Source organism: Papio anubis, chromosome 5 (genome assembly GCF_008728515.1).
Source record: "Papio anubis isolate 15944 chromosome 5, Panubis1.0, whole genome shotgun sequence".
NCBI classification, from domain to species: Eukaryota; Metazoa; Chordata; class Mammalia; order Primates; family Cercopithecidae; genus Papio; species Papio anubis.
This window is the reverse complement of record NC_044980.1, coordinates 165,136,086-165,163,331: the sequence shown is the minus strand read 5'-3', so window position 1 is coordinate 165,163,331 and position 27,246 is coordinate 165,136,086. Positions and strand designations below refer to the sequence as shown.

General features: G+C 42.6%; 1 long non-coding RNA gene across 1 annotated transcript; it reads right to left on the bottom strand.

Moving 5' to 3' along the window:
* Window positions 1-27,246, bottom strand: LOC108586536. The gene is made up of 2 exons (XR_002522875.2): window positions 26,752-27,246; window positions 1-673 (listed from the first exon to the last, which is right to left on the bottom strand). It is a non-coding gene; the product is annotated as an uncharacterized LOC108586536 (long non-coding RNA).

The following is a 27,246-nucleotide window of genomic DNA, read 5'->3' as shown; positions in this document are numbered from 1 at the left end:
TTTGACAACAAAAATTTATTGAGCATCTACTATGTGCCATCAACAAAATGGACTAGGGTCCTCCTCCCATAGAGCTTCGGTCCCTCTGTAATGTGTGTGTGCATGAGTCTCAGTCAGTATGTTTATTGATTTCATGGGTTGAAATCTCCCTAACTTGTCTGCTTTTGTTTGCTCTCTGGCATCTTTACATAGTTGTTTTAAAATTTCATCCACAGTTGACCATTGCTGTCTGTCAGAGGATTAGTCTGATACAATCTATTCCACTAAGACTAGAACTAGGACTGGGGTGAGATGAGGACATTGATGCTGAGAAAACTGTGATGACTTTGGAGATGTGACAAATAACCCCAACAATAAGCATATATGATTCCAGAGTAATTTTAATATTCAGCTCTTCTAGTATTTCATAACATGCCTGCAATCCTGATTACACACAGTGTTGTTAGGAAATGGAAGATAATCAGTGTGTTCCACGTTTTAATAAATATGCATGTATGCATTTATTTATTTATTATTTCACTCAACAAACATGAGCTGGGACAGGGCCAGTGCAAAATAACAATTTAGAGCTCCTTCTTCAAAGATCATGAAAAAAGCGCTGTTAAAGTTTCTTCTTTCTTCCATGGTCTTTCTCTTGACTTCCTATGATGCTATTCATTTGCTATTTGATGTTCTAAGTAAAGAAAAGAATAAACTTTTTTATTACTGGCGTGAATTTATTGTTCAGCTTTATATTGTGAAATTCCAGTTTTCAATGCAAAAGAGCAAGCATTTAATGCCTTATCAAAATCACTGAAATTAACAGTTTGTATTATGTGGCTCAACCCTATGGGGGTGCCTTAAGTGGCCACAAGAGACAAATGAGCCAGACACAAGAAGGCTGAAAGGAGAAGCGGAACACACACACACACCCACCCATACATACACCCACACACACACACACACACACACACACACACACCTGACACGGAGCCAGCTGCTGGAGCATTCCTGGGTACAGGGATACTCTCTCTGGTATGGGGGATACTAGCGGGGAGAGGACAGAAGTTCACAAGTGCCTAGGGCCTTACCCTGCCGCATGGGACACACAGGCTTGTTTGAGTCTGAGGGCAGCTGGGTTCACCCTCAGCCAGTGACTGGACTGACAAGACCTGCCCTGGCTAGGGCGGGGTCTGGGGAAGCTGAGCCAAGCCTGCCTCTTCCCACAGCCTATTCTCCAACCCACCGCAGACAGGGATCCTTGGGAATCTTTAATGCTCCAGGCCAACATGCCCTGGGGACCTGGATCAGGGTGGGCCAAAGGCTGGACCTTGTTGAGACACAGCCTCCAGCTGGCCACTCACCAGATGCACTGTGGTGCTTAACCCCGGGCCATGCCCCACTGAAAGATGCCACCAAGTGTGCATGCCTGCCCCTAATCCTCTACGTGCCTGCTGAGTGGAGGACAGCCGCAGTCATAGGGCAGGGGCAGGCGGGTGGAGGTGGAAGGATGGGTATCTGACCCACCCTGGGGAGGTGATGGAAGGCAGGACTGTGCTAGAGCTGAGGCTTCAAGTCCCTAAAGCATGCTCAGGGGTCCCATCAGACTTCACTTAAAAAACACAAATTCAAAAAAATTATTAAAAATTTCAAGACAATGATGGTGACATCACACGTGGTGACCAAGGCCCCATCTTTCTAGGGCCTTATGTGATGGCACTGGTCACAAGCTCATGAAGCCAGCCCTGGGTGATGCCCACCCAGTGATGAATCAGCCACAATTCCTGCCCTGTGTTTATGTAATCAGGCAACAAGCATGTGTCAGGCACTTAGGCTAGGCACCGAAGACAGAGGAGAGACCACGAGGGAAGGTGTGCCTACTCTTGGAAAGCTCACAGCCTGGCTACAAGGCAGGCTGACCTCTGCTTGGTAGCCAGGAACAATGGGAGCCGAGGGGCAGGGGCTGCCAGCCCAGCCTCAGGGGTGCAGGGAGGCTCCAGGGAAAAGCAGAATTCATGGGGGGTCTGGATAACGGGATCTGGGGGAAGATATGGGGCAAGAACAAACAGTCCAGGCAAAAATTGGGTGTGCCAAAGCCCCAGGCTGGAAAGGACTTGGCATTTCGAGATACTGAAAGGAATGCCTCATTATTCAGAGTGATAAGCACTGTGCCATCCCACAGAAACGTCCACGCTGAATTTTTCACTGTAATATCAGCCTCCTGTTTATTACTGTGACATGAAGTGCAGTTGCCTGATGACCCACCTGGGACACTCTGTCTGTGAGTCTGGTGGGCGGTTATTAGAGAAAGTACAAGTAGTCCCTGACTCTGTCTAGTTTCATTTATAGCATGGTCTGTCGGCTTAAAGAGAACACGTGATCCCCCCACAGTGGCTCTGCCTGCCGGGTTCGGTCAGGGACCCTGCTGCCCACCAGATGCCCATGTTAGGACCCAGGATTCTGCCCCCACTCATGGGCCCCCCTCCCCCACTCTGCACACCAGTTGAGCTGTAGCCTAGGCCTCCTCCCACCCCTACCTCTGTGTGGTTCCTGCAAAGACCAGAGATTTTCCTGTGGTGATATTTACAGCTTTAAATACTTCACGTGACAGTGAGGCTTGTGGCTTGTACGGGACACCTAAGCTCTTCTTGTATCTGTCCGTGCTGTCTTCCTTTGTTGCAACTTGGCTCTGACCTGGCATTGAAACATGGATTAGTCTTTTGTACTGTTTGCAGGTTGTATAACAACAGTACAGTGTGAATAGAATAAAATAAATGCTTGCAAGCTAAAAAGAAGAAGAAAGAAAGAACCTCACGCCCAGCCCCCCCAGGGCAGGCAGGAAGAAATCCTCCGCCCAGAAGCACCTTTTCAAGCCCCAGAACTCCCTGTGATTGGACCAGCTGGGGTCACGTGCCCATCTCTGACCCAATCAGTCGTGTGGCCAGGGGCAGTCAGTATATTGACTGGCAGAGAGTAGGGTGGGTCCCCAGGTGGGTCCCCCTCAAAGCAAGAGGATGGACGATTGGGGAGCTATGGTTTCCTAAAAACAAATTACGGGGCTAGTTCCAAAAAAGGGGTTGAATGGGTCAGCCAGAACTCCCCTCAAAAGTCAGCTATCCCCGTCCTTTCCTATTGATGCTAATTTCCAGCCACATGGCTGGTGTAGTGGAGAGAACACGGCTAGTCTGAGACAGACCTGACTGCTAGTTCTGGTTTCTCTCCTCTACTGTCTGTGGGTCTCTGGGCTACAACTCCCCGAGCCTAAGATCCCTCCTTTATAAAAAAATGTCGGTGAGAATACACAGCAAGCTGTGAGGATTAAATGCAAGGAAAGTACCTGAAATGCAGTAAGTGCTCAATCAATGCTAATTAGCAGCTACACAAACAGTGTCTTGCACCCACACAATTACACAGCGTTTGAAAATGCTGATTCACTTTTCTGGAATGCACTTCTCTCTGTTATCAGCACATCCTCCTAAACCCCATTCTTCCACACCCCACCCACCCTGGGTGCCTCCTCTGTGCACTGTTATAGCAGAGTGGTTAAAAACGTGCCATTTGGACCGGGCACAGTGGCTCACGCCTGTAATCCCCGCGCTTTGGGAGGCCAAGGTGGGTGGATCACCTGAGGTCAGGAGTTTCAGACCAGCCTGGCCAACATGGCAAAACCCTGTCTCTACTAAAAATACAAAAAACTAGCTAGGGGTGGTGGTGGGCACCTATAATCCCAGCTACTTGGGAGGCTGAGGAAAGAGAATGGCTTGAACCCGGGGAGGCAGAGGTTACACCACTGTACTCCAGCCTGGGCAAAAGAGTGAGACTGCCTCAAAAAAACAAAACAAAACAAAACAAAAAAACCACACATTTGGAGTCAGCCAGCACCGAGTTCAAATCCACATAACCTCTTTGAGCTCCAAGGTTTTCTTTTGTAAAACGGGCACAGCACTATTGATCTAGAGGTTGTTAGGAGGATTGAGTTAGCATTCAGGCAAAGTGCCGACACATAGAGTACGTACTCAGTGAAGATGAGCCTTTGTTATTGTGCATCCCACCATTCTGTAAGTGCCTTGTCTATGCCAGCCTTTTAGGCTAGAATGGGAGCTTCTAGATGGCAGGGGCTCTGCTGGAGTTACAGCTTCGTTTCACTTTCACCCATGACCCTACTTCACGCCCAAGCTGGGCCTGGTGTCAACCAGGTGCCCTGGAAATGCTTACAGGATGCTTGGCTGAAAGCCGCCTCCCGCTGCAGAAACACTGCCTGGCTTCTGTGAAGAGGGTAAGGTAGGCCCGTTTCTTCCTTCCCGCTCACCCCCATCTCCCTTGCCAGCTGCTGTGACTGTTCTGCACTAGGATGGGGATGGCAGGGAGAAGGGAGGGGAGGTAAACGGGGGCAGGAGAGGTTCCACTTGATGCGGACTGCCTGACACTGTCCTCTGCTCGCAAGCTTAAAGCTGACTCGTGTGAGTGCTTTTGTGAGTTCTTCAGAGACCCCCCCAGTGCTAGGCCCTCAATGTGGGTGATGTCATCTCTTGAGTCTCATGGCTTCCTCTATTGATAGCCTTTCGGAATCAGCTGCCCCCTCCAGCTTCAAACTGCTAAGAGCTCACCTTCTCCTGGGGAGGGGGCCTTTTGGACAGACCTCGGATGGTCTCCTTCCAGCCCTTTTGCCCTGTGGCCCCCATCTAATCCATGGAAAATGTCCATGTATGCCTTCCCCAAGAAACTCGAGACGGTGGCCAATCCCAATGCACCCACAACCTCTCTTCACGTCTGCTGTCAGGGCAGTCAGTGAAATCACTAAGATAGTCTTAACTTGTAGATTTTCCAAGCGAGAGCCAGACACTGCCCACTACTGTATCCCCTGACTGCAAGGGACAGGGATGAAGCCCTCCAAGTGGTCTATTGAAATTCCTCTCTCTCGACCTGAAGTAAAAGAAAAGGTACTCTTGGGATAGAGTGGGGCTTCTGGCCCCAGCTCCTCTCTCAAGCTTCGTTCCCTCCCTTTTTACAGCCTCCATGTGAGTGAGGGGCTGAAGAGTCAGGTCACCAGAGCTGGATGAATCATTTCATAAGTGCCCAGGGGAACTCATCTCGCCATGTAATTTAGTTTCTGATATTTATTGTGTCATGGAGCTTCATCTGAAATTTTCAGTTTCACTTCTTATTACTTGAATGAATAAAGGACTCAAACGCATTTTTGAGGATCGGTCGGCTGAATTTCCCCACCCCCACCAAGATGTCCACGTTTCTCCACCCATAGGTTAGAAAACCCTAAAGGAGTTACTGAACCTTCCCAACCCTTAAAATCAGTAAACAGGCTCTGGAATCAAACAGATTCCAGATTCTATAGGTGACTTCTGGCTTCTCCTCTTAACGGTTGTGTGATTTTAGATAACTTATCTCACAGCTCTGTGCCTCAGTTTCCACTTCTATAAAATGAGATGGTAATAGTGTGTGCTTGACGTGTTCTACGAGGATTACCTGAGGAGTACGTGGCAAGCACTGGCCTGGTGCCCGCCGAGGGCTTGCTATTGGTTCCTGCTGTGGTGCCGATGGGCCTGCCCTGAGCCTGCCTCTGGAGTGGGCATCAGCAGACCCAGCTCCTCTGGCCCCTCCTTCAGCGCTCTGCACACACAGTGAAGCCAGACGCAGGTTTGAAGGACTTGTGTAGTGGCAGTTCTAACCCTCGCCACTTTCCTAGGGGGTCACTAGCCAGCTCCTGCCTCTTGACATTCACCCAATGTCTTGTCACTACTTTGTCCTTCTAGTAAAGATGGCAGCACCATCCCTAGTGTTTTAATCTCTGTTGATTGTGAGGTGCTTCATCAAGTTGAATATTTGTCCTTTGGGAGGCTTCTCAGAACCTTGCCCACCACCTCAGTTTGGGAACCCCCCGACACTGTGTATGCTCCTGGAAGATTCAGGGCCCCCACGCCTCCCCCAAATCTAAATGGGGATCTACTCTCCCTCTCACCACTCCCTGTTGGCCAGGGTGTGTGAAGTGCCCCTATGTAGAGCTTGGCATTCAAAGTGCCAAGTGCCAGAGGGACACCCATGGTCAGGACAAAAGTGCCTCGGCCACCCTATGCCTGATAAGGACAAAAACTAAGTGGTGTCCATGCCTCTCACCTCCTCACTGCCCCGTGCTACCTCCTCTGTACCATCAGGGTTGGGAATCTGCAAACTTTCTCTCCCAGTTTCCCTTGCAATGACCTTTTATTAGGGTCTGCCAATGGGACACATTCACAGGCAGTTGGAAGGTAGAAGAAGGGAGAAGCCATTTCTTTCAGGTTTCTGGCAATGGCTTTCAGCAGCAGCAGCAAACAACTGAGCATAACTGCAGGGGACTTCCAGTAGCATCGATGTAGTTGCAGCTGTATCTGCAGGAGTATGGCCCTGGGATTCCAACCCAGTTACAGTAAGGAGGTTTTAACAGCAGGAACAGTGGCACCTCCAGCAGCTCAGTGGGGCATGTGGGCTCTCAGGCGCCAGCCCAGGGAGTGGTGGCAGCTTCCTGTCCTGTAGGAAACAGCCTTATTCTTCCTTGTGAGTCTTCTCTTTCGTGTGTCAGCCCTTCCAACATCTTTGTAATGAATTCCCTGTAGTAAATACCTACTGTTTGAGATATCTAGAGTGGTTTCTGATTCTGACTGTTACTGTGTTTCCTGATTCTTTATCCCCTCCTAGATCTATTTTGTTCTGCCCATTTATCAAGCCTGAGTCTACAGCCTCCCATCAATTCTATGAGCCCTGATATGCCTTCTAAAAGTCCCCTTTCTCTTTAAAAGTCCATTTCTGCAGCTTCCAATCAAGAACCCTTACTCTAAACCATTAATTTGAGTTTAGCTTATAGGTTTACAATTTTAGCTTGCAGGTTTACAAATATTAGATACATAACACAACAGCTAATATTTGCTGAGGCTTTTCTGTGTGTGTGGCATTATGCTCAATCATACTGTTTTTTAATTTACTCCTCACAATAACTAGGCGAGGTAGATATTGTTACCAGCATCGTTTTGCATACACAAAATGGAGGTTGCTGCAGAGTTAAGTCATTTGATTTAACTTTTCTACAGCTTGGAACTGGTAGAACCAAGATTTGAACTAAATTCATCCAATGAAAGATCTCTCATTTTTAACTAATACAGTCTATTGCCTGGTAACACATTAAATATGCACTTCAATTATAAGATGCATTCTAATTTCAGAAACATAAACTCCCACACCATTCTAAAATACAGTATATACATACTAGTTTTCACTCTGGTAATTTGCTGGTGGGGCACTGCTGGCAAAAAAAAAAAAAAAAAAAAAAAGGATGGAGTCATTTTCAAGCTTAGAAGCCAAGTTTCTCCCAAGCCAAAAATATTTCCATTAAATTCCTGTCATAGTGCCTGAAATTCCCACCATTCCATTTCCTTGCATTAGGGCATTCTATCCTCAGAAGTCCCTTATGAAAGTGTGAATATGTTACTTAGTAAGACAGTCAAAAGCATATTGTCTTCAATTATCCAAATTATACCCCCAGGAACTTCTTCTCTTGGCAACAAATCTTAGCCTTGCTCCCCATAAAGGTAGCACTGTGATTCAGTCTAGACCAATCATAGCATTCCATTCCCCTGGCCACTGACTGGTCCAGAGAAGGACATGTGACCCAAAGTGGGCCAATCAGAGGTCTTCTCTGGGATTTTTTTTCTCACAAGATTTGCTGAAGAAACTCTTCTTGTCCCTTGGGCCATGGACCTGGAGGGATGTGAAGCCACAGAGCCCAGAGCTGGAGCCAGAGCCAGAGAGAAAGGCAAAGTTGGGAGTAGCGAGTGGCACATGAGGCCCTAAGGCCAGCTGCATTCCCGACCTTTCCTCAGACTGGCTATGAGGAGCCAATAATGTCCGTGTTTTTGGCATAATCCCATTTGAGTTTGGTTTCTGTTCCCTGCAAACAACCTCACCTCAGTTGGCTCCTACTGACACAAGCTCCTGAAATGGCAGAGCATTGGACAGATAAGTTTAGGGGAGAGGGAAGATATCAGGCATGGACTTGAGGGAGACAGGGCTGGAGGTGTGGACAAGACCGGGGACAAACCAAGCAGCCTCTCTACAGGCTTTTGTTGGTGAGAGCCTCAAAGCCAAACAGCAAGAAGTTCCGTCAGCTAAAACCAGCTCCTCTATCAGCAGCTGTGATAAATGTGCAAGGTAACTTTCTTAAATACCTTCCCCTCTTTCCTATTCTATGTGAAACAGGCATTCGTTGCAAGCTCCTTCTCTTTGAGCGAAAGCCCCGGAGTGAGGACACCTGGTCCAACTCAGTTGCGTGCCCTGGATCCAACCACTTCCCCTCTTCAGGACTCACCGGAAAAACAGGAATAATGACTGCTTCCTTCCAGGGTCATTACCAGCATGAAGCAAAATAGTACACTGATAGCGTTCCACCCCAGGAGACTCTCAATATGTGGAGGTCATTTGGAGTGAAGGTTTCTCTCTAGGAAAGCTATCCCAGACCCACAGAATGGGTGTGGGGAGCAGAAAAGTGCGCAGGCTGAGCCGAGATTGGTTCAGCCTAGCACCACGGAGTTGGGAGGTGCGTATTTTCTTATTTTCTGTATGCGTGATGCTCTGGCATCTGTGGCCCCACTGAGTGGGGAGAGGCTGCCCTTCCCAGGGCTAGCCAGTTTTTGGAAATAGCAAACAAGTGTGCCTTCTTTGCAAGTGTTCCTTCCATATGCATATCAATCAATTTAGCCCAACTGGGCTTTATTTTTTTCCAGCTACCCGTCAAACTCTTCCCATATCAAGCCCCCTCTTCCCATATCCTCCTGCCCTAATCAATCCAGGGCCAAGTATCAGACTACAAGGGGCAGTCCCTACACCCTGGAGCCCACTGAAATTATTCAAACCGGCTAGTCCTAAACCTGCTTAACCTGTCTCACCCATTTTTTCCCATGGAAACCACAATCAAGACTTTTGGACAACCCCTTCCCTCATTCCTTCTACCTCCTGCTGGACCCTGGCTTTTCCCCATGTGGCCTTGCCTGGCGTGCGATGCCTCCTGTTTCTAGGGACCTAGAATGCTTTAAACAATTGCTTTTGCAGATTAAGACAATTTATACTATCCAGTGTGGAGGAAGGGGCGGAGAGACAGGTACTCCGGCGCCCTGCTGGAAGCTGTGTGAGTGTAAACACTTCGTCCTTCGTGACAGCTGTGGGTCTTACCATACCTTATTTAAACAAATCCTGGGTATGTGTTAAAACAGAAGGTGCAAGTTCAAATCCCACCTGCTCTACTGCTCACCTGCAGTGGGATTAGGTCAAGCATTTCCTCTCTCTGAGCTTCAGTTACTGCATTGAGAAAATTAAGGGCAAGAATTATAACCACTTCGTGTGGCTCTTCGGAGGAATCATGGAAACCAGGAACAAAAGAAACCCCACACACTCTAAGCTTGAAACCGCTGTGTCCATATGAGCCAGTATTATGTAAGACTTCACCAGGAATAGGGAGCAGCCCCGCTGAGCACAAAGAATGGGGGAGGCTTCGGGTTAAGGCCATAGATGGAGATGGCCCCATAGATAGAGATGGTTAAGGCCATAGTTTGAGATGGCCCCATAGAGTTGGTTAAGGCCATGGATAGAGATGGCCCCATAGACAGAGATGGTTATAGTTAAGGCCATAGATTGAGATGGCCCCATAGATAGAGATGGTTAAGGCCATAGATAGAGGTGGCCCCATAGATAGAGATGGTTAAGGCCATAGACAGAGGAGGCCCCAGCGGGAACACACCCCTGATTCCTTCACTGCCAGGGAGCAGAGCAGCCACCGAGGAAGAGAGGAGAGTTCTCAGCCACACAGAGAGGTCCACAGGACCAGGAAGCAGTAGCCCAAAAGTGGGGCCCCCGGTCTGTTCTCCAAATTCCTCTTTCTGCTCTGGCCTGGCTGAGGAGTCCACAAAGGGAGGGGGGCTCAGGGAGAGAAAATAAAATCAGGCTCCAGAAGGGATACCTCAAATCCCAGGATTCAACAGCCAAAGAGAAATGCAGACACTGTGCTTTGAACATTCCTGGCTCTTCTCTGCTAATGCTTTAAACAATTGCTTTTGCAGATTAAGACTATTTATAATATCCAGTGTGGAGGAAGGAGCAGAGAGATAGGTACTCCAGTGCCCTGCTGGAAGTCGTGTAAGTTAATATGCCTTAAAGTGGCAGTTCTGCATTAAGTATCAAAAGTCCAAAAAGGGCATGTTATTCTTTGGCCAGCAATTCCACTCTTAGAATTTATCTTAAGGATTTACTCAGACAAGTGCACTAGGATGTATATACAAGGATATTCATCACAGTGTTGTTTATAACAGCAAAATACTGGAAGTGATCTAAATATCCATCAATAAGGGATTGTCTAAATAAAGTGTTACATCCCTACTATGGAATGCCGTGCAGCCTTCTAAAAAAGATGTTGCAAATTTACATTTGTTTACAGTGGAAAGACACCCATCATATGTTGCTGAGTGAAAAAAAAAAAATTGGTTGCAAAACAGCACATATAGCATGAGCATGTTTCTGTCAAATTATACACATCCATAAATCTACATGTAAATATGCAGATCGGAGGGATGATACCAAAATGAAGACTGGTTGTCTCTGGATAGTAAGATTGGGGGACATTTTTGCTTTCCTCTTTATACTTTTGTACTGTAACAAGATATAGACCATTTCATTCAGTACGGTTCCTAGAATGGGGCTTCTTCGCCTTGGGACTGGAAAATTCTTCCTCGTAGGAGACTGCCCTGTGCATAGTATAGGATATTTAACAGCATCCCCAATTTCTACCTGCAAATACCAGTGGCACTTCCCTAACTCCAGCCCCCATTGTGACAATAAAAAAAGTTTCTGGACACTGCCAAATGTCCCCTGGAATACCAGATCATCCCTGATTGAGAAGCACTGTCCTAGAGTAAGGGGAAGGCAGACTAGATGGCAAGGCTGCTCCCAAGAAAAGACTTGGAAAGAAAGATTAGACCACACTGCCCTGCAACCAACAAGGAAAGAGCCCAGGGCTGTCTGGGGAACGGGACTGAGCGAGATGGCAGAGGGCCAGCTGGCACTTGAATCTATTACCCCTCAGGTCTTTGTTGGAATTCAAAATGCTGAGCAAGACAGGTGTGCTGTGAAAATTGTGATAAGGCCAAACCAAGATGGCAGGCTTGGGTGCGGAACAGGCCGGTAGGGATCAGTAGGACCTTGGTGGAAGCTGGCAGCATCCAGCGGGGTTGCAGGCACACACGGGCTGTGCCCCGGAGGCTTGAGGCTGCTGACGTAGAGTCGGAACAGCATGCTCAGCCTTCACTAGCTCCATGCCTCACTCCTCTTGAGTTGTCACGTGTGATTGTTGTCTGCATCCAAAACAGGGCTGTCTGGAGTTTGTCAGGGCTTTGTGCCCATAATAGGTCTCTGAAAAATAAAAATCACTAACATTTATTTAAGATTGTAACCACATGCCAGGCACTATTCACAGACTTTTTTTTTTTTTTTTTTTGGAAAGGAGTCTTGTTCTGTTGCCCAGGCTGGAGTGCAGTGGTATAATCTCGGCTCACTGCAACCTCCACTTCCCAGGTTCAAGCGATTCTCCTGCCTCAGCCTCACAAGTAGCTGGGACTACAGGGATACACCACCAGGTCCAGCTAATTTTGCATTTTTACTAGAGATGGGGTTTCACCATATTGGTCAGGCTGGTCTTGAACTTCTGACCTTGTGATCCACCCGCCTCTGCCTCCCAAAGTGCTGGGATTGCAGGCGTGAGCCACCGTGCCCGGCCTCAGAGACCTTTTAAAGCTGCTACTTGTGTAATCCTCACAGCAACTGTGTGAGATATCATGACCACTCCCACGTTACAGATAGGGAAACTGAGACACGGCCACATACTAGTCAGCCAAAGCCCCCTAACTAGTATGAGTGAGAACTGGGTTTCAATCTGGCTCCAGAGCCGATGGTCTTTACTGCTCCACTATTCTGTATCTGAAGAAGGGCCGTGGGGCCTCAAAGCGAGAATGACAACATTCCCAACCGCTGTGCTGAACGACCTCTTTAATGTCAACACCTGCCATTAGTCCAGGGCCCCACACATGCCCATACAATAGAAGGTGCTTTACATACACTATTTTTATTCCTCACAACAGCGATATGAGACAAGCACTATGACTACTACTCTCATTTTACAGATGGGGAAACTGAGGCTGGATTCCTTGTCCTTTGTGCTAACTTGGTGGCCCTTTGATCCCCATGTTGCAATGTATCATGCATCGGTATCCCATCTGGTGGCAGGGGCTGTGCCTGACTCTCCTCTCACCCTCAGTGCCCAGCACTGGAAGTACCACACTGTAGTCTGTGCTTATCACTTTTTTGTGTGCCCAACATCAGAGCCCCTTCCTGGGTTTGAAGAAACAGCCACTGTGTAAGTCCTACTGAGCCTCACCTCTCTCTGCAGAAGCCGAATGGGCCAGACATATGTTTTCCTGGCCCCTGCAATTCAGCCAGCCTGTCCAGTGACTCCATCTGGGACACAAACACTTATGTGGGACAGAGAGAAGCAGAAATCCTTCCTATTTTATCACAAAGTTGGTGGCATCTGGGATCTTGAGTACTGGGCTGCAGCAGAATGGAGTTGCAAGTCCAGTGGACCAGTGGACCAGTGGCCAGTGGCAGCCAGGACAGATCTGAGGATGACATCTCTGTGTGTCCTTGACCCACCAGCCTTTCCCTCAGTCCTTCTACAAGCTGCCAAGCCAGGATCCTTGCAATAAACCCTTTTTTTTTGCACAAGTAAGTCCAGACTGATTTCTGTAATAACAGTTGCAAATATGCAACTAAGATCCTAATGCTAATCAAGAGTTAAAAAAGAAGAGAGGGCAGGAAGAAAGGAGATAATGCAGGAGAGCAGGAGGGAGGGAAGCCATGCATCACTTTCACCCTGTAAGAATCACTAGGTCAAATAAAATGTCACCAGCAGTTTCTGCTTTTGCCACTTGAAGCATCAGATGGTCTGAGTGGAAGCACTCACTTAGGCACACTCCCCAACCAGCTGCAGATGTAGCCAAAATCAGACACAGGAGATAAGGGAAAAGATCAGCTTTGGGGGACTCAGCTGAAGCCACTATTGGAAAATCCTGTTCCTACTGAAACTCCACTCTGAGCCAACCTAACTATAGAAATAGCCTGAGATTGTATTATCCTAATTGCTCCTGCAATTCAGGTATTGAGATCTCCCTTGTTCAATGCACTAGCAGGTAAATTGGCCCACGCACCTTTAATTCTACATGCTGTGGAGTCCAGGATCCCAAGCTTGCAGTGGATGAGTCAGCTGGGAATGAGAGTCATATGATACTAAATATGGCCACACCAGCCCAAAGGGTGGCCCAAGAAGGCACCCAGTACTGGCACCTTGGGGCCAGACAGTACAGGCCAGGAAGGTAAGAAGGGCTCTGTTCTCTCCTCTCTGGCTTCACCCTTATCATCCCTTCCCTTGAGACCTTCTCTGCCCTTAGCAATAAGTGGTCAAAGAAGCCTCAATTTTTATGTGGTTGTTAGGCTCATCCTGGCCTTTAAAGTTCCCCTCCTTACCCTGGCCCTTCATTACCATGGGCAGAGCCCATCCAGATATAGAGCCTGCCACAAATCTTGTATTTCTGCAGGAAGAACCCTTAATGTGGACAGGCTGAATGGGGCCTTCATAAACACCTAGTTCTTCCTCCCTAAATAAAATCGTTAGTTTTGCCTGTTTTTTTAATGCTTTAAAAAATGGATTCATACTATATGTATTCTTTTGTGCCTTACTCCATTTTGCTCAACATTATATTTTTAAGAATCAAGGTTGTGAGTAGTTGTAGTTCATTGATTTGCATTGTATGAATATACTACAATTTATCCATTGTACTCTCAGTGAATATTTGGATGATTTCATATTTGAGTATTACAAATTATGCTATGAACACTTGTGTGTGTTCTTAAAGCCTATTTTATAGGAATTTAACACAGCTACATCAGTTTTCCCTTGCTCAGCACTTCTATAGTATTTCATTTTCTATCTTTTTATTTTTAACCATTCTGTATTCTTATGTTTTAGATGTGACCCTTATAAATAGCATATAGTTAGGTTTTATATTTTCCCTGGTCTGATAGTGTTAATCTTTTAAGAGAATAGTTTAGTCCATTCACATTTAATATAATTGCTAATAGTTCTTTTTCCTGCCTATAACTGTTTCATTTTCTCTTATATATTGACTTTTTTGGGATTTTTTTTTCTCTTCTAATTTGGAAGTCATATACCTTTTTAGTGCTTACCCATGCATCCTTGACTTATCAGTGTCTAATTGATTTGTATTTTTATCTTCCTCACAAATAGTAGAAAGACTTTAGAACATGTTAACACCATTTGTCCCCCGCCTAACTTTTGTATTATAGTTGCTGTGTATTTTAATTCTACACATATTTTTAAGGCTCCATTGGTGTTCATTTATATTTACCACTTTGTTTGCTGTTCATTCCTTCTTTCATTTCCTTTGTGTTATGCTAGTGTTAAGGTTATGTTTACCTTTTTAAAACAACTTAATTGAGTTTCAGTTACATGCCATAAAATTCACCCGCTTAAAGTGTAAAGTTCAGTAGATTTCTGTGTGCAACCATCACTACAGCCAATTTTATTACATTTAATCACCTCAAAAAAAAAAAACAAAAAAAAAACAAAAAAAACCTTTGCACCCATTAGCTATTACCCCTTACTCTCCACCACTCCCTTTTGTTTCCATAGACTTCCCTACTCTGGACTATCATATGAATGGAATCATATAATATGTGAACTTTGATGATGGACTTCTTTCACTTAGCAAAACCATTTCAAGGTACATTCATGTTGTAGCATGTATCAGGACTTCATTTCTTTTTAAATAATAATAATAATAATGAACTTTACTTTTAGAGCAGTTTTGGGTTCACAGAAAAATGGAGCAGAAAGTATAGAGATTCTCATTTAGTCCCGGTTCCTAGATTTCTATACACTGCCTGTTCTCACTCATGCAAAATTTCCCCTCCTAGTGACATCCCATACCACCATGGTGTATTTTTTACAATTTAATAACCTACATTAGCACATCATTATCACCCAAAGTTCATAGTTTATATTAGGATTCACTCTTGAAGTTGTACATTCTATAGGTTTTGACAAATGTAAAATGACATATATCCACCATTGTAGTATACATAGTAGTTTCAACTGCCTTTAAAAAAAATCCTTTGTGCTCTGCTATTCGTCCATCCCTCCACACAGGCCCTTGGCAGTCACTAATCTTTGTAGGGACTCCATAACCTTGTCTTTTCCAGAATGTCATGTAGTTGGAGCCATATAATATATAGCCTTTTCAGATTGGTTTTTTTTACTTGGTAATATACATTTAAGTTTCTTTCATGTTTTTTAATGACTTGATAGCTCAATTCTTTTTAGTGTTTAATAAGTATCCCACTGTCTAGATATATAGCAGTTTATATATCCATTCACCTCCCAAAGGACATCTTGGTTGCTTCCTAGTTTTAGCAATTATGAATAAAACTACCATAAACTTCCATGTATAGGAGCTACCATAAACTTCTATGTGCAGGTTTTGGGTGGACATAACTTTTCAATTCATTTGAGGAGGTACCAAGAAGTATGACTGCTGAATTGTATGGTAAGAGTATATTTAGTTCTGTGAGGAAACTGCCAAATTGTCTTCCGAAAATGACTGTACCATTTTGTTTTCCCACCGGTAATGAATGAGCATTCCTGTTGCTCCACATCCTCATCAGCATTTGGTATTGTCAGTGTTTTGCATTTTGACCATTCTATTGGGTATGTAGTGGTAGTAGTATTGTCTTAATTTGCATTTTTATAATGACATGATGTAGAACACCTTTTCATATGCTTACTTGCTATCTATATATCTTTGTTGAGATGTCTGTTCAGGCCTTTTGCCCATTTTTAAATTGGGTTGTTTATTTTTTATTGTTGGGCTTCAAGAGTTCTTTGTATATTTTGAATAAGTCATTTATCAGATGTGTTTTGCAAATATTTTCTTCTAGTCTGTGGCTTGTCTTCTCATTCTCTTGGCATTATTTTTTGGAGAGTAGAAGTTTTTAATTTTAATACAGTTTGACTTATTATTTCTCTAATGAATTATGTTTTTGGTGTTGGACCTAAAAGTCATTGCCATAACCAAAATCACCTAGATTTTTCTCCTATATTACCCTCTAGGAGTTTTGTAGTTTTGTGTTTTATATTCACTTCTATGATCCTTTGAATTAGTTGTTGTGGGAGATGTAAGACTTATGTCTAGATTCATTTTGTAGCATGTGGATGTTCAGTTGTTCCAGCACAATTTGTGGAAAAGACTATCTTTGTGCCAGTGTATTGCCTTTGCTCCTTTGTCAAATATCAGTTGACACTATTTATGTGGGTCTATTTCTGGGCTCTCTAACCTGTTTCATTGACCTATTTGCCTAATCTTTCACCAATATCACACTATATTGATTTCTGTAGCTTTATCACAAGTCTTAAAGTCAAATAGTGTCAGTCCTCTGATGGGGTTCTTTTCTTTCAATATCGAGTTGGCTATTCTGGGTCTTTTGCCTCTCCATGTAAACTTGAGAATCAATTTGTCAATATCCACAAAATAATTTGTGGGATTTTGACTGGGATTGCATTGAATCTATAGATCAAACTGGGGAGAACTGACATCTTGACAATATTATGTCTTTTTATCCATGAACTTGGAATATCTTTCCCTTTATTTACTTCTTTGATATCTTTCATCAGAGTTTTCTATTTTTTCTCATATAGATCTTGTACATATTTTGTTAGATTTATGTCTAAGCATTTCATTTTTCTTGGTGCTAATGCATATAGTAATTTTTAAAATTTCAAATTCCACTTGTTTTTTGCTCAATATAAAAAAAATGGACTTTTGTATATTAACTTTGTATCTTGCAACCTTGGTATAATTGCTTATTAGTTTCAAGAGTTTTGTTGTCAATTTTGGGAGGGAGGATTTTCTGTATAAATGATCACATCATCTATGGACTAAGATAATTTTATTTCTTCCTTCCCAGTGCATATACCTTTTATTTCCTTTTTTTGTCTTATTGAATTAGATAGGACTTCCAGTATGATATTGAAAAGGAGAGGGGATACTCTTGCCTTGTTCCTCATCTTAGAAGAAAAGTGTCTAGTTTCTCATCATTAAGTATGATAGTAGCCGTAGGTTTTTTTGTAAATGCTCTTTATCAAGTTCAGTAAATTTCTATTCCTATTTTTTTGAAAGTTTTTATCATGAATGGGTGTTGAATTTTGTCAAACGCTTTTTCAGCACCTATTGATATGATCATGTGATATTCCTCTTTAGCCTGTTGATGTGGTTTATTACATTAATTGATTTTTTTGAATGTTGAACCAGCCTTGAATACCTAGGGTAAATTCCACTTGGTGGTGTGCTATAAATTTAATTTTTATACATTTTTTATTCAATTTGCCAATGTTTTGTTGAGGATTTTCACATTTATGTTCATGAGATATACTAGTCTGTAGTTTTCTTGTAATGTCTTTGTCTGGTTTTGGTATTAAGGTCATGCTGACCACCTAGAGTGAGTGAAAGAGTTAGGAAGTATTCTGTCTAGTTTTATCTTCTGAAAAAGATGGTAGATAATTTATATAATTTATTCGTTAAATGCTTGGTAGAATTCACCAGTGAACCCATCTGGACTTGGTGCTTTCTGTTTTGCAAGGTTATTAATGATTGATTCAATTTCATTAACAGATATAGTCCTATTCAGATTGTCCTTTTTTGCTCATGTAAGTTGTGGCAGATTGTGTCTTTCAAGGAATTGGTCATTTCATCCAGGTTATCAAATTTGTTGGCATAGTTTTTCATAATATCTTTTATTATCTTTTAAATGTCCATGAAATCTGGAGTAATGTCCCCTCCTGTATTTCTGATATTAGCAAGTATCTTCTATCTTTTTTCTTAGTTAGCCTGGCTAGAGGTCTATAACCTTCATTGATCTTTTCACATAACCAGCTTTTGATTTTGATTTTCTCTATTGATTTTCTGTTTTTAATTTCACTGATTTCTATTATAATTTTTGTTATTTCTTCTGCTTACTTTGGATTTAATATGCTCTTTTTCAAGTTTTTTAAGGTGGAAGTTTTCATCATTGAGTTTAGGTCTTCTTTTCTAGCGTATGTATTCAATATGATAAATTTTCTTCTAAGCCTTGCTTTTACTGTATTCCACAAGGTTTGATAAGTTGTATGTTCATTTTCATTCCATTCAAAATATTTTTAAAATTTCTCATGAAAGCCAGGCATGGTGGCTCATGCCTATAATCCCAGCATTTTGGGAGGCCACAGTGGGCATATCACTTGAGCCCAGGAGCTTGAGACCAGCCTGGGCAACATGACAAGACCCCATCTCTACAAAAAATACAAAAATTAGCCAGGTGTGGTGGTGTGCCCCTGTAGTCCCAGCTACTCAGGAGGCTGAGGCAGAAGGATCAATGGAGCCCAGGAAGCTGAGGTTGTAGTGAACCATGATGGTACCACTGCACTCCAACCTGATGGAGTAAGACTTTATCAATCAGTCAATCAATCAATTAATCAATTTCTCATGATATTTTCGATGACCCATATGTTATTTAGAAGTTTGTTAGGCTGGGCGCAGGGCCTCACGCCTGTAATCCCAGCACTCTGGGGGGCCGAGGCGTGGGGGCACATGCCTATACTGAAAATATGAAAATTAGCCAGGCATGGTGGCATGCGCCTGTAATCCCAGCTACTCAGGAGGCTAAGGCAGGAGAATCACTTGAACCCAGGAGGCGGAGGTTGCAGTGAGCCGAGATTGTGCCACACAACAGAGTGTGGGCAACGGAGCGAGACTCTGTCTCAAAAAAAAAAAAAAAAAAAAAAAGTTTGTTGTTTAATGTCCAAGTTTTGGGGGAAATTTTCTAGTTATCTTTTTTGTTATTCATTTCTAGTTTAATTCCACTGTGGTTTGAGAGAAGATATTGTATGATTTTCATTCTTCCAAATTTGTTCAAGTGTGTTTTGTGACCCAGAATATGGTCTATCTTGGCGAATGTTTCATGTGATCTTGGGAAGAATGTATCATCTGCAGTTGTTGGATGAAGTAGTCTGTAGATGTCTATTATATCCAGTTGATTGATAGTGCTATCAAATTCAAGAATGTTCCTACCTGATGGATCTATCAATTTCTGGTGTTTAAATCTCCAACTATAATATTGTATTCATCTATTTCTCTTTGCAGCTCTATCAGTTTTTGTCTCATGTCTTTTAACACTTTGTTGTTGTTAGTTACATATACATTACAGATTCCTGTCTTCTTGGATTATTGGCCTTCTTGTCGTTATGTAATAGCTTTCTTTTTTTATAATTTTTATTTATTTATTTATTTATTTATTTATTTATTTATTGAGACAGAGTCTTGCTCTGTCGTCCAGGCTGGAGTGCAGTGGTGCAATCTCGGCTCACTGAAAGCTCCGCCTCCCGGGTTCATGCCATTCTCCTGCCTCAGCCTCCCGAGTAGCTGGGACTACAGGTGCCCGCCACCTCGCTGGGCTAATTTTTTGTATTTTTAGTAGAGACGGGGTTTCACCGTATTAGCCAGGATGGTCTCGATCTCCTGACCTCGTGATCTGCCCGCCTCGGCCTCCCAAAGTGCTGGGATTACAGGCATGAGCCACTGCGCTCGGCCTGTAATACCCTTCTTTATCCTAATAATTTTCCTTGCTCTGAAGTCTGCTCTGTCTAAAATTAATATACCTACTCCCACTTTCTTTTGATTAGTGTGAGCATGATATGTATTTCTCCATCCCTTTACTTTTAATCTATGTGTGTTTATATTTAAAGTAGTTTTCTTACAGACAATATATATTTGGGTCTTGTTTTTAGTTCGCTCTTACAATCTGTCTTTTAATTGGTGTACTTAGACCAATTTTTATGTTTAAAGTAATTATTGATCTGGTTGAATTATATCTACTGTGTTTGTTTCTGTTTTCTATTTGTTGCCCTTGTTCTTTGTTCCTACTTTAGTGCCTTTTGTGATTTTAATTGACCATTTTATATAATTCCATTTTCTCTCCTTTCTTAGCATATCATTTATACTTTTTTGTTTACCTCTTTTAGTGGTTGCCCTAGAGTTTGCAATATACATTTACAGCTAATCCATGTCCACTTTCAAATAAAAATATACTGCCTTGTGGATAGTGCAAGTACTATATAGTAATAAAATATTCCTGATTCTGTCTTCCTGTCACTGATACCATTGCTGTCATTCATGTCATTTACATATAAGCATACATAAGCATATATATATATATACACACACACACACACACACACATATATATATCTGAGTACATTGTTGCTATTATTATTTTGGACAAACTTATCTGTTAGATCAGTTATGACTAAGAAAAACCAAAGTTTTCATTTTACCTTCACTTATTCGTTCTCTGATGCTCTTCCTTTATGTAGATCCAGCTTCCAACCTATGTATGTTCTTTCTCTCTGAAGAACTTCTTTTAACATTTCCTGCAAGGCAGGTCTACTGGCAACAAATTCCCTCAGTTTTTTTTTTTTTGAGAAAGTTTTTATTTTTTTTATTTTTTCACTTTTGAAGAATAACTTCATAGGGTAAAAAATTCTAGGTTGGTGAGTTTTTTCTCTTAACACTTTAAATATTTCATTCTACTCTCTTCTTGTTTGCATGGTTTCTGAGGAGAAGTCAGATGTAATTCTTATCTTTGCTTCTCTGGGTAAGGCATTTTTCCCCTTCTGGCTTTTTTTAAAGTTTTTTTATTTATCTTTGGTTTTCTGAAACTTGAGTATTATATCCTAGGTGCCATTTTTCTGAAGTTTATCTTACTTGGTATTCTGTGAGCTTTATGTATCTGTTTAGTGTCTGGCATTAATTTGGGGGAAATTCTTAGTCATTGCTGCTTCAAATATTGCTTCTGCTCCTGTCTCTTCTCCTGATATTCCCATTACATGTATGTTACACCTTTCTGTAAGTTCTTCAGAGTCTGTTCTTGGTTAGTGTGTTCTGGGTGGGTGGGGGGTGGGAATCAGTATTTTTTTTTCTCTTTGCCTTTCAGTTTTGGAAGTCTCTACTGTCATACCCTCAGTTCAGAGATTCTTTCCTCAACCATGTCCAGTCTACTAATGAGCCCATCAAAACCATTCTTCATTTCTGTGACAGGTTTTGATGCCTAGAATTTCTTTTTTATTCTTTCTTAGAATTTCCATCCTCCTGCTTACATTATCCATTTGTTATTATATACCTTCTACCTTTTTCATTACAGCCCTTAGCATAATCATATTTTTAAAAAAATTATTTGTTTTATAATTTTAACATTCCAGCCCTATCTGACTCTTGTCCTGATGTTTGTCCAGTCTCTTCAAAATGTGTTTTTGCTTTTTAGTATGTCTTGTAATTTCTTGTTGAAAGGTGGATGTGATTGATGTACTAGGTAAAAGTAACTGCAGTAAATCAGCCTTTAATGATGTAGCAATAAGGTGTGGGGGAGGGGAACTATTCTATAGTTCCATAATTAGGTCTCAATCTTCTTTTTTATTTTTTTTGCTTTTGGTGCCCAGGCTGGAGTACAGTGGTGCGATCTCGGCTCACTGCAACCTCTGCCTCCCAGGTTCAAGCAATTCTCCTGTCTCAGCCTCCCAAGTAGCTGGGATTACAGGCATGCACCACCACGCCCAGCTAATTTTGTATTTTTAGTAGAGACAGGGTTTCACCATGTTAGCCAGGCTGGTTTTGAACTCCTGACCTCGGGTGATCCACCCACCTCGGCCTCCCGAAGTGCTGTGATTACAGGAGCGATCCACCACATGTGGTGTAGGTCTCAGTCTTTTAATGAACGTGTACCTCTGGACTATGAACTTCATCAGTGCCTCTCAGTTTTGTGTTTTCCCCCATGTGTGACAAGATGACTAAAGCTGGCTGGAACTGGGTATTTCTCTTTCTCCAGGCCAATTAGGCTCTGACATAGCCCAGCAGATTAGAGTCTGGTAAAATAGTTTCTTCTGCAGGTAACCCCTGTTAAGAGCATAATGCTCTGGGGCAGTGGTCCCCAACCTTTTTGGCACCTGGGACAGGCTTCGTGGAAGACAATTTTTCCACAGACAGAGTTGGGCAGGGGATAGTTTTGGGATGAAACTGTTCCACCTCAGATCATCAGGCCTTCATTCTCATAAGGAACATGCAACCTAAATCCCTTGCATGAGCAGTTCACCATAGAGTTCACACTCTTATGGGAATCTAATGCCACCACCCATCTGACAGGTGACAGAGCTCAGGCCATAATGCTTGGTCACCTGCCGCTCACCTCCTGCTGTATGGCCCAGTTCCTAACAGGCCATGGACCAGTACTGGTCCACAGTCTGGGGGTTGGGGACCCCTGCTCTGGGGTATTTCAAAATGGTTCATTTCTCCCTCCCCTGCTGGAAGCATGAGGGGATTTTCTCTCTGATTTTTTACTGTGATGACCTAGTAGAACTCCTGGAGATAAAACTCCCAAAAGTGTGGTGGTCCCTCTATGACTGGGTTCCCCTGGAGTTTTAACTGTCAAAGTCAGACTCCACACTAAGCCTCCAGCAATTCACCAGTTACAGTTTTTCCTGTCCTGGCACTGACTCTCACGGAGGTTTCTACTCATGGGTTTCTGCTCTGGTAAGTTGTGATTCTCTATATTCACCTATCTGTCTCTCCAGTTTGGGGGCAGCAGTTTGCCCAGTGACCTCACTTCTCTTACAGATCCACAAAGAGTTATTTTTCAGTTTGTTCAGCTTTTTACTTGTTAAGACAGAGTGGCAACTTCTAAGCTCCTTATATGATGGACTAGAAACTAGAAGTCCCCCTCCTTCTTTTTATGGCCAAACAACATTCCATTGTATGGATATACCACATTTTTAGCCATTCATCTATTGCTGGACATATGGGTTGTTTCTACCTTTTGGCTATTATGAATAATGCTGCTATAAATATGTGTACGTGTTTTTGGGAGAACATGTATTTTCGTTTCTTGGGCATATACCTAGGAGTGGAATTGCTGAGTCATATGGTAATTCTATGTTTAATTATTGAGGAATTGCCAAACTTTTTCTGAAGTAGCTGTGCCATTTTACTTTCCTACTAGCGGTGTATGAAAATGCCAGTTTTCTACATCTTCACCGACATGTTATTCTTTCACTTTATTTTAGCCATTCTAGTGGGTATGAAGAGGTATCTGAAGGGTTTTGATTTGTATTTCCCTGATGACTGATAAAATTGTACATATTTTCATGTGCTTATTGGCCACTTATATATCTTCCTTGGAGAAATGTCTGTTCAGATCCTTTGTTCATTTTTTAATTGGGTTATTTATTATTATTATTATTGAGTTGTAAAAGTTTTTAATATGTTCTAAATATACATTTTTATAAGACATATGATTTGCAAATATTTTCTCCTATCCTGTGGGTTGTCTTCTTTTTTATAGTGTTCTTGGAAGCATAAAATATTTTCAATTTTATGAAACCCAATTTACCTATTTTTTTCTTTTGTTGCTCATCTTTCATTTCTGATCTTCTGTCTGGGATTATTTCCTCTGAAGAATACCTTTAGTGAATGTCTACTGGTGACCAATTATCTGGAGGGTGTTTGTTCAAAAATTGCATTTATTTTACTTCCATTTCTATAGGATATTTCCCTGGGTATAGAATACTAAGTTAGGGGTTTGGGGTACTTTTCCCAGTACATCAAAGATGTTATTTTGCTGTTTTCTGGCTTCCATTGTTGCTATTGAGAAAAGTCAGCTGTTCTGTCACTCCTTTGAAAATACTATCCCTTTTCTCCAGCTTCTTTTAAGATTGTTTTCTTTGTGGTTTTCTTCAGATTCACTATGATATACCTAGATATAGATTTTTTTTTTTTTTTGTATCCTACTTGGGCTTCTTGAATTCATGAATATTCAAATTGGTTTTTTTCTACAGACCTGAAAATTCTCAGCCATCATCTCTTTATATTTCTCTTTCTTTCTAGAACTCCACTCCAATTACAATAGTTAGATGTTCTCACTGTGCTTTATCATTCTTTCTTAAATATATTTAGTCTTTTTGTCTCTCAGGATGCATTCTGGATACTTTCTTCTGATCTGCCTTCCAGTTAATTAATTTTCTCTTCAGCTGTATCTATTGTACCAGTAAACAGACTGTAAGTTCTTAATTTTTTATTATTTAGCCTTCAAAGTTTATTTTATTTTTCTTAATTTACTGTATGGTTTCTCATAGTTTTTTGCCCCCCAGTATTTCTTTAAGCATGATACACACTTTCCTTGTAGTCTGTGTCTAACAATTCTAATAACTAAAGTTTTGTGTGTGTTTCTGTTGTTCTCACTCAGGTGTCTTATTTCCTTAAGTACCTGACTATTTTTCACTGTGTGCCAGACATTTGATTTGAAAAATTATTTGTAAGAATGATTTGTTACCTAAAATGGTACTATTTTTCTGCAGAAAGGATTTTTGTTTGCTTTTACCAAGAGTCTGGGAACTCTACCAGCATGGAACCGCCTTAATTCAAGTTCTAGGTTTGTGGTTTTCTGGATGACCCAGATGACTAGAACCTATAAGTCTGTGGGAGTTCATTTACTTATGCTTCATCATAACTTTCAGAGGTAGCCATTTGGGATCCCAGCTGAAAGGGAGGAAAGAGGAACAGTTATCACAGGCCCCACTTTTGGTAGACTCTGGACCTTATTTTTTTTCCTGAGGCCATCAAGACTATAACTGTTTCTTCTGGATTAGTAAATGTCCTTAGGGAAAATACAGCTTTACCTATTAAGCTTACTTCTCTGGGTTCTCATTTTTTACTAGATTTTAGTCAGCTAATTCTTTATTCTCTTATTAGCTCTTTGATACATTTAAGATGTTATTTTCCATATAGCTTTTCCCATCATCCTCTTTGGATGGTTTGGTCCTAATTAACTGCCCTCCTATATATATAGTGTCTCATCCAAGCTTCGCAGCAGCTCTATTGGGTGAGAAAGCAAAGAAACTTTTTTATCTGAGGAATGTGAGCCCCCTTTAAATTATCAGGCCCAGGGAGGCATTGGAATGAGACAGTAGTCACATCCCACCCCACTCCCTTGAGCTAAATAATCATCTCCTGAAGCCACTTGTTATTTGGACTCTAGATTCACTAATGCCCCAAGAAACTATAAATTAACCTAACAATGTTGCACATTGACATTATAACTCATAGCCTACATTAATATATAGCCAATTACTAATCAATGTTATTTCTACTAACCTATGAGGATTCCCAAGAAACACCTTTTGGAATCACCCCATCTCCTGATTCGCCCTGTCTTCTTTTAAAGCTGGGGCCTCTCCTTTATTCTCTGGAGCACTTCCCAAGGTAACGTGGAAGTGTTTTCCAGGTTGCAGTCCTCAAGTTTAACCCAAATAAACTCTCTACTTATATTAATTTTGCCTAAATTTCTTCCTTTAGGTCAACATGAGTACATAGGATTACTTACATTTTGTTAATGTAGAAACTGAGGCTCAGAATGGAGAAATGACTTGCCCCAGATAGCACAGAGGATGTTGTAGAGCATGAATTGGACATCAATTAGCAAAAGTTCCATTAACCACCTCCTTCACAAAACAGGTGCCAACTATATTTGCAAAACAGTCACAATGCCCTTCTGTACCACATGTCTGGGTGGATCAACTGACATTACAGTTTTGAAAGAATTTTCCAATGTGAAAAATTCTCTGCACACTGCAGAGATGATTACAATGAAATTTTACTTAGCAATGACAATGAGCTTTTATAGAAGTGTCTTCGATACTCACTGGGAACTACGTTTTTAGTTAAGGAGTTGAAATTGGGTTTAAAGTCACCTCCTCATTCATTATATTCATGCCTTTAGCATGTAATTAGCATCTAGTCTGGGCAGACCTGTGCACAGAGATCTCCTGCCTCAGGGAGAATTGGACAAGACTGTATGACATGATGTGATCAGTGCCTGGGGAGATGCTGGGAGCAGTAGTAGGACAGCAGCGGTAATAAACAAAACTACTACCATTTATTGGGCAGTTACCATGTACCAAACACTGACTGCTGTGAATTAGATACACACACACACACACACACACACACACACACATTTGGTCCTCAAACAAGGTATGAGGAGGTATACTGGTCACTTACCAGCTGTGAGACCTTGGATAAGTTTTTTACATTTTTGCACAATGCGACTAACCATAGCCCCTACCTCCTAAATGCGTCAATATAAAGGGTTTGATAAAGGCAGCTATTATATACTAGTCCTATGGTCAGAAGAAAACACCAAGGCTCAGAGAGTTTAATCCACCTGCCCACCTTCCACAGCTGATAAGCAAACATTACTGAGTACCTGCTGTGTGCAGGCCACAGTGCTAGGGGCTGGGCCACATTCAGAGCAAACATGGCCCCTTTCTCAGATGGCCAAAACAGCCCAGTATCCAACTCTAAAGGCTCTGACTTTTCCCCCAGCATGGGCAGCAGAGCATGGACAGGTCACGGCAGGCTTCCCTAGGGAAATTCCTCCAGCTGGCTTACAAAGCACAAAGAGGGGTTTTGCAGATGGAAAAGCTGAGCAGGAGTGTTTCAGGCAGGGAGAACAATGCATGCTGAAAACGAGGGCACAGACCTTTTTCTTTCTTGTTCTGTCTGGGGAGGAGCACATCCTTCACCTGTGTTTTCCATCCAAGTGCTGACGCAGCATCCTTGTTACAAGGAAGTAGGTCACATTTCCAGTCCTTCAAAAGGAAACTGCTACCTCCATTGTGACAGAGTGTGAAACAGCCACCTCCGCTGCCTCCCCCACGTGCCTGTAATCCTGGCTCCCTGGAGTTTGCTATTCCCAGAGCAGCTTTCCTCTTCCTGACCGCCGAGTGAGCCTCGCATGGGAATTCAGCAGCAGCCCCTGAGCCGGCCCTGACAGAGGTGGGGGCGCGGTGGGGAGAATCTGAGGCTGCCGTGGGTGCCATAGCCTGCTTCTGACGCAGCTGACTTGCACCAAGAGGGGAGTGGCTTTTCCCAGGGGGAAAAAAGCTCAGGCAGTGAACATTGCAAAGGAAGTGGGGTCTCAAGCCCTACCTCGCCTATGAGCTACTCACACAGAGCTTTGGAGCCTTCCTTTAGA